Source organism: Crocodylus porosus, unplaced genomic scaffold (assembly GCF_001723895.1).
Source record: "Crocodylus porosus isolate Cpor-Errol unplaced genomic scaffold, CroPor_comp1, whole genome shotgun sequence".
In the NCBI taxonomy this organism is placed as follows: Eukaryota; Metazoa; Chordata; order Crocodylia; family Crocodylidae; genus Crocodylus; species Crocodylus porosus.
The window spans coordinates 178130567-178143066 of NW_017728886.1; the positions used below are offsets into that span (position 1 = coordinate 178130567).

The following is a 12500-nucleotide window of genomic DNA, read 5'->3' on the forward strand; positions in this document are numbered from 1 at the left end:
GGAGGATCACCTCCTTGGACCTGCTCGAGATGCATCTGTGGATGCATGCCAAGGTGCTGTTGGCCTTCCTTACTGCCTCCCCACACTGCCGGCCCATGTTCATCTTGGAGTCAATGATGACCCCCAGATCCCTTTCCGCCTCCGTGCTGACATTGTTGGAATAATGATTTTTACTGAATGTGAAAATGCGTGTGGGCACCTGAATAAAACTCGAGGGCTGCCATGATACCCATGGGCACTGTACTGGGAACTGTTGATCTAAACTCTACATAAGACCTCAACCCTGACGCAACGTAAACCTGACCATGGGGTAAAATTGCTTCCTGACCCCAAATACGGCAATTGGTTTGACTCTGAGCAGAGAGGCAAGACCCTAAAGCCAGGAACTTCTGGCTTTGCTCCTAGCAGGAGAATCAGCACATCCCAATTGAAGTCCTCAGCCTTAGATGTAGCCAGTACCCACTACCTCAAAGCAGGCTTAAAAACACCCTGACACATGTAGCAGAAAATAGGGGATGGGTGGGAGCAACCAGTAAAACCAAGAAGCATGGGAAATACCCATGGTAGAACATAGGCATAGCTATGCATAGATCATCCCCAACCAGTAGCAACCTCTTCTTGAACTCCATGAGTGGTAGAGTCTACAACTTCCCTAGGCAGTCTCTTGCACTGATTTAATCTAACAGTGACAAAGTTTTTCCAGATATCTAATTAAATTTACTTTGCTGCAGCTTCAAGCCGTTGGTCTGCGTTCTCCTCTCTGCTGGAAGAGAGAAAAGGTGCTTTCTCTCTCTCACGCTCTCTTTCTTTTTTTTTCTTGGCAGCCCTTCAAGTATTTGAAGACTGCTATCATATCCCCTCTTAAGCACCGTTTCCACAAGCTGATCATCCCTGTGTCCTTCAGCCTCTCCTCATATGACCTGCTTTCCAAGCCCTTGGTCATCTTTCTTGCCTTCTCCAATTTCTCTACATCTTTTTTAAAAGGTGGAGCTCAGAACTGCACAAAGTCCTTCAGATGAGGCCTAAAGTGCCAAGTAGAGTGTCACTGTCACCTTCTTTCTTGGACCTAGTGCTTCTACTGATGCAGCCCAAAACTGCATTTGCCTTTTTTTGTGCCTGCATTGCACTGCAGACTTATATTGAGTCTGTGGTCTACCAAGACTCCCATGTCCTTTTCTGTACAGCTGCTATCCAGCCAGGTGTCCCCCATTTTGTATTTGTGTTTTTGATTATTTCTTCAGTGTAGCACCTTGCATTTGTTTGCATTGAAATTCATCCTGTTAGTTCTAGCCCAACTTTCCAGTCTGTGGAGATGTTTCTGAATTGTGCTTGCATCCTCCAATGTGTTTACAGTCCTTCCGAGTTTTGTATCATCCACAAACTTGCTCAAAAATATTTCTGTGCCAGAGTCCAAATATTTGTAAATGTATTGAACTGCATTGGGCGTAGGACAGTTCCCTGTTGAATTCCACCTGAAACCTCGTGCCATTCTGACATGAACCCGTTAATAATTACCCTTTGCTTACAGCTGTTGAGCCAGTTATCTATCCACTTTGTAGTAGTTTTATCCAGCCCATATTTCTCCAATTTGTTTATGAGACGCTCGTGTGGGACCTTGTCACAAGCCTTGCTGAATCCATATCTATAGCATTCCCTTCATCCACCCAAGTAGTTACTTTGTCAAAGAAGGAGATCCAGTTTGTTTGACATGATTTGTTTCTTATAAATCCATGCTGACTTGTGATCAGCCTTTCCTTCTCCAAATGCTTAAAAATGGCCTTCCTTAGGATATGGTCCAGTAACTTTCCAGGTATTGAGGTGAGGCTAACCAGTCCGTAAGTTCCTAGGGTCCTCCTTCTTGCCTTTTTTTTTTTTTTTTAAAAGAAGGGACACTGTGTATATGTGGGAGATGGCCAAGGGCTCTGAGATCTCTGCCAGTTCGTTCAGGACCTTGGGATGAAGCTCATTCGCCTTGCTGACTTGAATTCATTCAGACCCAACTAAAGTGTTCTGGATATCTCTTTTGTTATCTCTTCCTTCAGCTTGCCCCCTTCCCTATCCAGATAATCCCTATTAGGTGTCTGACTGCACCTAATTTTTTGAGAAGACTGAGGCAAAGTAGCTGTTGAATAGTTCCATCTGCTTTGTATTTCGGATTAGGAGTTCTCCCAGGCTTGTTAATGGCAGACCCACAACTTCCTTGGTAACTTCTTTTCTGGCCAACATACGTACAGAATTTTTACTTGTTGTCCTTAACCTCCTTTGCCAGTTGCAGCTCATTCTTTATCTTTGACTTCTTGATTTTGTTCCTGCAGGTTCTTCACGTTTCTTGGTAGATGTCCTTGGTGACCTGCCCATTCCTCCATTGTATGCCTTCCTGTTGCATCTGTGGTGTTTTAGAAGCTCCCTGTACAGCCACATTGGTCTCTTGTCATTTTTCTTGTGCTTCCATTGTCTTGGGACAGTTTCTTGTTGGGCTTCCAATACTGTGCCTGTTAAGCTCGTAGTCCTTCTTCATGGTACCTTTAAACATCAGTCAATCCTCCCAAGGCACCATGTTCCTTGAGTTGAATGAAATTTACTTTTTTTAAACCTAGTGTCCTAATTTTGCTGACCTTATGCTTTCCCTGCCTCAGGATCTCAAATTTTATTGCATTGTGATTGGTTCCTCCTGAATTACCCATCACCTTCACATGTTCCACCAGTTATCCGTGTTGGTCAGGATAAGATCCAAGATGGATAATCCCGTAGATGTATCCTCCACTCTCTGGAACAGAAAGTTGTCCTCTACACAAGTTAGAAATTGGCTTGACATTTTATGTCTGGCTGCATTGTTCTTCCAGAAGGTGTCTGGAAAATTGAAGTCTCCTATCAGTACCATCTGATATCTTAACACAAGAAAACATGTCAAAGGGATTTTTCCAGTGAGACTGTTCTCTATATATACACGAAATATAATAATTTGGCATGTGTTAGTGTTTGAGCATAAAATGTTTTTATAAGTCCTTGATTCAGTTGGAATCATATTAATCTGTGACAAGATTAATACATTATCTAAAAGATGTATTTTTAAGAAACTCTTTAGTTATGCCTTCCAATTTAGAAGACAATGTTGTGCATAAAATTTATATTGGACACAATTCAATTTGAAGGTGAATTTTTTTAATGATATTTGGATGTCTCCAACTCTTACTTGGTACCATATTTTACTTGCATACTACATCCCACTTTTTCCTAGAAATTAGCCTTCCAAAATTGGGGTGTGTGTATCTTAAGTGAAGAAGCTGATTTTTCTGTCCAGAATAAATGCATAGAGATGCTGTAAAATGTCTGCTGCTTCCCCTTGCTCCTCTCTTTCCTTCAATAGCAGCATGGAGGGGGAGGGGCAGCTCAGGGACCAGGGGAAGCAGCTAAACTGCTTTGTTCTTGTTCTACCCAAAGTTTAAAAACAGCTGGCTGCAGCAGGAGTAGCATTTCTATTCAGGAAGTATGAAGTAATTTGGTTTCATGGCTCATTATAATCTACCTGATTCCTGCCAATTACTTTTGACTCTACAGGTGTTGATGACCATCTCTGCTTTTTAATGGTTTTAATGTTTCATTAATCAAACTATTCTTTTTGCAGGAGTTTTGCCATCTGTTAGCTACTTGTGGTCTCTCTTCCTATTTCACACCCCTGAAGATTGTTTTTAGCTCTCTAAAAATCCTAGATCCATCCATGGTATTCACTCGTCAGCAGCAGTTAGAGTTTCAGCTAGTGCTTGAGCAGCTAGGAACTGCTGACTGTTTAGCTGTGAAAAGGGTGCCTTTTGCCTGAGTAGGAAAGGGACAGAGAGGGTGGGGGGGAGCTGAGGATTAGTCTCTGACACTGCTCTTTGTGACCATACATCTGGAAAGATCTTTTTTTCTTCATATCTAATTACTGGGGGATTGCGTTAAATTTAGTGTCATCTTGGATTTGGGTAAATATGGTAGTTTAGTAATGAGTACAGTTTATTTTCATGGGTGTTGAATCAGCAAAGTAGGAAGCAGTTTCTCTATGTCTGTTATATTAACCATAGCAAGTCAGCTTGACACGCTTTTGATAAGCCTCCTCTGTTTATGGTAGAAGGTCTAAAGTATGTGCAGTACTGGTAAATGTTTAAAAAGTCAGGAAATCTTAACTTGGTCTTTTTTTCAAAAGCTTGATAAAATGTCTTTGAACTTGTGACAAGTTGATGGTGATGCACAGTAGAATATAGTGTGTTTTGGCAGTGCCAAGCCTTTACTATCCGTGGATTCCTAGATGGGTTACGCAGAATGAAGGGCAGTAATGATCCCAATGAATAAGAGACTATTAGTAGCATTATTAAATAATACATACAGTCTTACTTGGAGTACAGATGAAAAGTCAACCCCACTTCGGCAGTATTTAACTGATGCAATCATTGTTAATGGAGTGGCATTGTGATTGGGGAAGGAGAGATAAGTGTGTTGGGACATGTAGGGTCATACTGTTTTCTGATGAAGGATGCACAGAGATTGACTGTCATGTTGGTAACATGTCGGTACTCCTGTTTCTTTTCTCTTTAGTGGCACAACAGCCTAAATAGCTGAAAATCATGTAAGTTAAAGGATTTTGTAGAAGCTGATGTCCAAGAGCAGCTTTGACTTCAACAGAGAGATTACAAAATGCATGCACTTTGTAGCTACAGGAGCATAGTGCCTAGAGCACATTTTGTAATTCTGTCCTTCTGCCATGTCCTTGAAATTGTTTTGGCCCTATGATTGGCTGGGTTTTTGTTCAGCCAGTTAAGTTTCATTCCTGTCCATCATGTTAGATCATTCTCATCAGGCACTTTGTGAAGTGCCCTCTGTTATGGACCTTTTGTTTCTCCAGTAGGAGGAGGAGTAATGGCACCAGAAAGAGATACACTTGTGAGAAGCTGGAGGGCAACAGCAATGAGTTATTAGGGGATACAGTAAAGCAAAACCCATGACTTCCCTTTTTATTGGAAAAACTGTAAGACAGTTCTGATGGGACATTATGAAGTTTTCTTCTTTTCCTACACTTTCTGCAGAAGTCACAGATCTGGGTTTTTTTTCTCAATTCTTGGCATTGAGCATGATTATAAGAAAAGTAGTTGAGGGTACGGGACACTCCTGTCCAATTGGTGGCCTGTGGGCTGCATGCAACCTGCAAGGGGTTATTTTTATGTGGCCCCTAGGCTTGTACCTGGCTGCCACTCTCTTCATGGTTTTGGCTGCAATAAAAGTTGGGGGCTCTGGGCTCCCTCTCCCTGATCTGGCTTCTGCTTCCTACTTGTGCCCCATTGAACAGGATGGGGCAGAGAGGTGTGGCACAGCCCATGGCCCAGTGGCTGTCTAGGGTGTGGTGTATCCAGGGAAGGCTTGTGGCTGGGAACTTAAGATGGGTCTGAATGTATTGATGTAGCTAGGGGGAAACCTCTTAGGTGCCTGAGGGACCTATGACTCACACTGCTGTGGCTGATGTGATGTGCAGCTACTACTGGTGTGGCCAGCAGGGTGTGTGGCCCCTGGCTGCTTGGAGGTGGACAGTCCTAATGTAATAAATATTCTGTTCCATATCCAGTTGCATTTAAAGAGGCTGACTCATATAGTGTTCTTAAGATCCACTGAGCTCCTTCTGGAAGTTGGCAAGGAGACCCTGGATTTGAATTCAATTTCCATGTCCTTAGGAAGGATTAAGAATTGTTTTTCTCCCATTATGTTGGCAGATTCTGTTGCTTTATTTTATATGCCTAGATTTACTAGCTGAGCATGACCAAAAGTCTTAATATAAAAGTAAATGGGGAAGTAATAGTGTTTTTATTTTTTATTTGCTGTTTTTTTTATAGTTCTTAAGAGAGGAAAAGATGGAGTACTATGTAAATGTACCTTGTTCTTATTTTTGGACTGAATATGCTTTTGTTTACTATAGCCAGTAGTAGATTCTCTCTACATCCGTTTCTCATATTCTTTATCATTGGGGAAGAGACATAATTGGAGTCCCTGCGTGTTTGAATAAGGGAGATGCAGAAATCTGGAATATGTGAATTCCTTTAGGGGCATGATCTCAGATTTCCTGCTGATTGCCAAACATTTCATATAACATGAAAGACAAAATGATAAAATAAAAATAAAAGATTTAAGTTCCTATTGAAAACTTTGACAAAATAATTAGGTTACTTTGAAAGGATTTGATTCTGTTCAATCTGCATTTTCGAACAGAAAATTTAATCTTTTTTTTTTTTAACTGGAACAAATATTGTTCTTTTAATGTGAAATGCCAGTCCTAATGTACTCGGTGATATGGTATCTATATTGCATAATTATACATTTTAATAAAATGGATAATAGACACAAGGGACTTAAATGTTTAGTTTTGAGCTGGCTGTTGTCTTTTCTTTAAACCACCTGATTTTTTTTTCTACAGATAAATTGGAGCATTCATACTCTTCAGAAACGGAGGTAAGAGAAGTTTCATAATGTTATTAATTCAGCACACTGCTTGCTACCTGTTTCTCAATAAAATTGCTTTATATTCTTAACTTATCTTTGCAAAATCATTACACAAATGCAAATTGTATGTATAGCTTGTATTAATGCAAAATGAGCAAGTTCTTTACTGCAGGGTATTCCATCCCATATTCAGAAACAGCAGGAAGAACAACAATGAGAAAGGCAAACATCTTCCAAGAAAAAGACTAAAGTTATATTTTGTAGGAAATGTATATTTCAATTTTCAGTAATTTTAAATTTGTGTTTTGCATCATGCTTTATTTTATAGTTTCTTTCTTAAATTATTTCCTATTTACACTTTATATTAGGTCAAAGCTGCCAATGGATTATATAATTATTGCATAGTATTTAACATACGTTTTGTTGAAAGTTTGGGAGAAATCATTAAGTTCACCATGTATCTCAGTAAAGTATTTCTAATTTAAATTTAATTTTTTAAAAAAAAATTTCACATCAGAATCCAGAAATAAAGAAAAAACTTTGCAAAAAAAATAGTGCTAGGTTTTCTAGGCCCAGGGAATAAATGTTTTGTGATCTGTAATTGTTTTGCCCTGTGAGGTAATTGACAGTGGAAGTATTATCGTTATAATACTGGTAACTATGGTATTTTAGCATATTGTAAACTGTATAAGCTGTTTGAAATAATTTTGACCTTTGTATTAATGGATTTGTAACCATTTGAATGACTTGCGACAGCTACAGAACCATTTAACTTTTCTGTTGGACATTAGTGCTAATAAGAGTTGTAAGTTTTCCTATAAAGGTTTATGTAGAAGATTAGAAATATAAAAAGGGGTGCTTGTGTGTCTGTTGCTTTCATAAAATAATGTGTTCTGAATTGAGCATGCATTTAACTGATATTGTTTAGCCCTGCTAACGGTATCAATATTTTTCTCACCGCAAATAAATATTGTGTGGACTAGAAAAAAAAATCTTATTGTATTACTGGTATGTGCAAGAATTCTAGTCATGGGCCAGGACCAAATTGTGCCCTTATAATTTTTTATATTCAGTTGGTGGTGGCACTTGTATAAGAAGGTGGCATTAATTTTAAATATAAAATTAATTTTAAAATATTCTTTATCTGTTGATTGTGTCCTTTGTCTAATGTGCTTTTAAAATTTGTTTGAAAAATATTTGATACATAATTAGAATAGATGTATTTTAATTCTTCATATTTAGTATAGTACAGGGCCATGCAGCCTGTATGCTCAATGCAGATAACATCTTCAAAGAAAATTGAAATGTATGCATTTTAATACTGAGGTACTGTTTGCCGGATTCTATATTCTGGTTCTTGTACATGTGTAATCTGACCTCTGATAGACAGGTGGGAGCTGTCCTGATGACAAATTCTCAAATGGCAAAAGTTAGTACAGTTTTATAATGCCAATTTTGCAGTTCTGTCTCCTGGGTAGAACAAGGGAATGTCAGCTAAGAGCTGTGTAGAGCTGCATCTCCCCTACAACAGTTCTTAGTTGGAAAAGACCTACGGTTAATTGCAGGGTGGATTTGGTTTAAATCAAATTGATTTAAATCACTGTTCAGGAAACCTTGGTTGAATCATTGCACAAGTTGAATCGTACAATCATTTTGTACAAGATTATACAAAAAGTGCATTTTTGTTGTTTGATGTCCTTTATTCATTTAACTTCTTGAAACTTTGCACTTTTAGAGAAAGGTAAGGGCTTGACTGTGTGTATACAACTTGCAGAGAGCCAAAGGGCTGATGGGTGGATAATCAGGTCTGTTATCGCTCATCTCCATATACTGATGTTAAGAAGGTTGTTATCTGTAGAGATGACAAACTCCGTATGCCTGAAGAAGGGTGTTTGTACCCAAAAGCTTGCAAAGAACAATTTTTCCAACTATTTCGTTGGTCTAATAAATGATATCACATCTACCCAAAGAACCTTACCTGCCTATGATCTCTGGAGACATAAATCCACAGTCTGAGAACTAAAACTAAGCATCACAGGGATGGCTTAATAGGATCTTCTAGACTGAGCACTGAGTCCCATTGGGTAGAGTGGTTTTCTTTAATCTTTTCTAATCTATAGAGGAGCCTCTGGGAACCCTGTAAGATTGGGCCTCTAATATAGTTCATGGCCTGTTGTAACCCATTTATAACATTTCTGAAAAGGTTGCATGAATATATTGTCTCAAACAGTATATAATTAGAAGTTATAATCCCTATTCCATGATGATAGTTTTGAGCTTTAACTTAAATTTAAGCTAACTTTATATACTTCTTTTTTTTTAAAGCAACTTAAAAAAAATATGGGGGCTGCCCCCAGGCCTTTGCTAGGACTTGGTTCCACTGCTCTCAGGCTCCTGGCTGGGCCTCTGTCCTCTACTGTGCCCAGTTGGGCACCCAGAGCCTTGTGGGCTAATTGTGTGGCTCTGTAACTGCCTCTTTATTATACCCCATGCCTTGCAGGTGTTACCAGTAGGATGTCCTTTTGTTGAGGCCTCATCCTCCTTGGCTTCTACCCCTTCAATCTAATTAGGCCTATCAGCCTAGTTCTATTGGATAGGACCTGGCTTTGAGACGCTAGCTTCCCTCGTCTGTTCACAAGTTACCGAGCTCCTGGCTTCTGTATACTGGGCCCCTGAACCCTCTGTGTATGCGCCCTTGCTGGCGCTGGGCCCCTGGCCCCACTTTGGCTCACTTAACACTTAAGCCTTGAGCCTGCCCCTCTGGAAACCAGTGAGGCCTCCACCTCCCCTACAGCCAAAGGAAAAATCGATTGTGGGAAGACATCTTTTCCAGGATCTCATCAATTTCTTCATATGAATGCTTTGGTTTTTAGTGGAGCGGTTCCTGAAAATAGGGCAAAGCATTTATCTGTAGATACCAGAAGGGACACCTTAGGTCTGGTCTTCAATGAGATTGCTCTTGGCTCTGCTCCACTGACATACAAAATTTCTGGAGATGTCACTGTTCCGCCTGTGGTTGAGTTACTGGAATAGCATCCAAAACGCATCCATTTGGGAATGTCAGAAAATTTTGCTTCCTACAGAAAAGTTAAAAAAAATAAAATTTTGGTATTTCTGTTTTTGAAATTTCTGGAAACTTCTTGGTCAGAAGGAAGTTCTTGATATTTCAAGTTTTTGTTTGTTTCAATTCAGGAGGGAGGAAAAATGATGCAAGAATATCCAATATTTCCCTGTAATAGAAACTCTATTTTTTAGTCTGATCCAGCAAAAACTACTTTTAGTAACTGCCTTTTTTCCTAAATTATTTGCTTTTCTCTGATCTTTGTTAGTTGGAAGGCCCTTTCAGAGACCTGGTAAAAGGGCTTTGGTATTTTTGAGAACAAATGTTCATTAAACTTTTGCCCAGTGTAGAACATTTGAAATCAGCATTACATTTGTTTCATGCTAAGTGTTGAGTGGTCTAAGAAAATAGGAGATCCATACCGATCAAATTGAACCCTGATGTAAAGTAGTACCAGTTAGTTTTAGTACACTGTATTCCTTGTGACATATATGGTGTACAAAGAACATGTTGCAGCTGCAGTTTGTAGATGGGAGGAAGGGCAAAAGAGGTTAATTTAATCTTTTTGAATCTGGTTAACCTTGTTTTGTAGCTGAATACTACTAAATTATTTTACAAAGGTGTTGAAGATAGTTTAAGTAATGTTTGCATCACTTCTAAAGACCTGTAATACTTGGTGAAAGGCATTTTATTAAATGCAAAATAATATTAATTGTAATTAATATTTTATTGGTTCTTGTTTGGGGTGCAAATTATGCAGTTGTCCCATATTCCTACTAAAATATATATATAAATAAAATATCACATTTGTGTAAAAACCAAATTTTAGGTAAGCCATTCAAAACAACAATCTACATAATTTTTAGTTCAGTATCATGACTGATCTGTTTTATGCCACATGACAAGGTAGTTATTTTTAGAAATGTTTTAAAGACTCATTTTTACATGTATAATTTTTACATGCTTTTGTAAATAAGCATTTTAATTACTACTATTACACAGATCTCCAAATTGCAAAGAAGTTCTAAACCTGCTTTGCTTCAAAATGATGTTAACGATACGGTGGAGTATTTGAAGTGGTTACAATACCTTAAACATTTAAGTTATTTTATTTTTCATGGAGAAATTGAAAAATTGATTTTTCCTTCGGAAGATAAAAATTAGAATTAGGTGTAGTAGTGGTTCAAATTTTGTCTGCAGCCAAATACAAAATTATTATTATATGGCTGTGAGATGAGTCATGCTGAATGTCAAACACTTAGAGTTCTCTAATGAAAAATGGTAACGTATACTTAACAGAACCAAAAGCGGCATTTCATAAAAAGAATGTTAGCATTTTGCATTTAAGAATACATATACATATATGTTAAAATGAGTGATGATGCAGATAGTATGGTTGAAGTATATTATTAGTTTTAATAACTGTTGAATGTAAATCAAGTGTAGTATAATGATCGAGGATGAAAATGATGCAGTAAAATTTATATCCTAGCAATTAATCTGTTTCATCCACCTACTTTTCACCTATTTCAATAATGAGGAGAGGCAGGAGAGCTTTCTTGGGAACAGCTTCAGTTAGTCACTAGCAAAATACAGGTCCAGTTCAGTTGCTCCTAAAATATATTTTAATTACAAGGAGATTTTGCAATGGAAAAATGCAGACATAAAACTAACTGCAGTATAATTTCCTAGATGAGGCTGGTAATATTATGAAAGCTTTTGGTTACAGACAAAATTAAGAGGAGAATTAGTATGTACTTAGAAATATCCTTTAGAAATCATGCTACCACACTTTCTATAAAGAACTATCTCACAGTCTTCTGACTTTCCTTGGGTATGTGAAATCCCAGTTCAGATAGAACATGATCCTGTGAAATTTTGAGCTCACTTCACTTCTGGGGCTTGACTTAAATGTATGAAGTCTAAAAGAAATAAGACAAAAAACAGAGGAGTTAAAAGGGCTAGATTATCAAATGCAAGATTGTAGCATAACCATCTTTTTCCTTCCTACCATGCAGCTGCATCAAGTAAGATTTTCTGATTAGTTTGTCTAGAATATGATGTGAATTAGGCAATTTTGTCCATATTATCTACTTTTTTTGTCAGTTGTTTGATTTCAGAATGCTTATTTTATAATAAATATAAGAATTAAAAACTTAAATGCTACTAAATGACAGCTACCATACTTTATTTACTGAGCTCAAAGTTATCTACTGGTTTAAGTTCTCAATCTTGACTCTTGCCAAAGATGAAATAAAACTCTTAATAATTAAAAAAAACCACACCTCAATATCAAGACTTAAAATAAATCAGAGAAGGAATAGACACTAATTAATGATTAATGTTTTCCCCACCCTCCAAACTTCCAGATAAGGTTTTTTGCTGTGGTGAATATAAACTTAATAAAGGCTGAAAATGCATTTGACTGCAGGTAACACTTTTACCCCATTGTGGAATTTACTTTCAGGCTATTTTGTGAATATAATGAGATGGACTAGAACCACCTATATATTTGAAAATATATATCATTCCACTAGTTTCTGACAGTCTTTCCCAATGGTATAGTTTTGTCTTTTAAGCTCAGATAAAAATCTTTCTCTTCCTCACAGTTTTCAATGGTGCCAGCTTTCAAGATGAACAAAACAGTTGGAGATAAGGAGGCAAAAAGATATAGAAGTTAATGAATTAGGTAGAACACAGAATGGTGGAAGGAACCTTCTGCTTGAACCCTCATTAATTTTCTTAGTGTTAGACGGTGTGTAAAAATGTTATATCAGCTTTTAGTTCTCCAGTTTGAAATCTTTCAGTCTAAAAATAACTTCCTCATTCCTTGACTCATGATTTTTATTGACTTGTGATTGGTAGTTTCTTTCCTCATTCAAACCAGTATTTCTTCATTGGTTTAGAGGATGGTAATTTTATATATATATATATATATATATATATAAATTGTCATAATTAATTTGCAGATCCAGAG

The 12500-nt window shown here is 37.6% G+C and overlaps 1 protein-coding gene across 1 annotated transcript in view; it reads left to right on the forward strand.

The window, feature by feature from the left end:
* Positions 1-12500, forward strand: part of SPIRE1 (spire type actin nucleation factor 1) — a 170568-nt gene that overhangs the window by 13891 nt on the left and 144177 nt on the right. The window contains exon 2 of the mRNA XM_019545681.1: positions 6437-6471. The gene's annotated coding sequence lies outside the window, so the exon portion shown is untranslated. The remainder of the gene's footprint in view (positions 1-6436; positions 6472-12500) is intronic.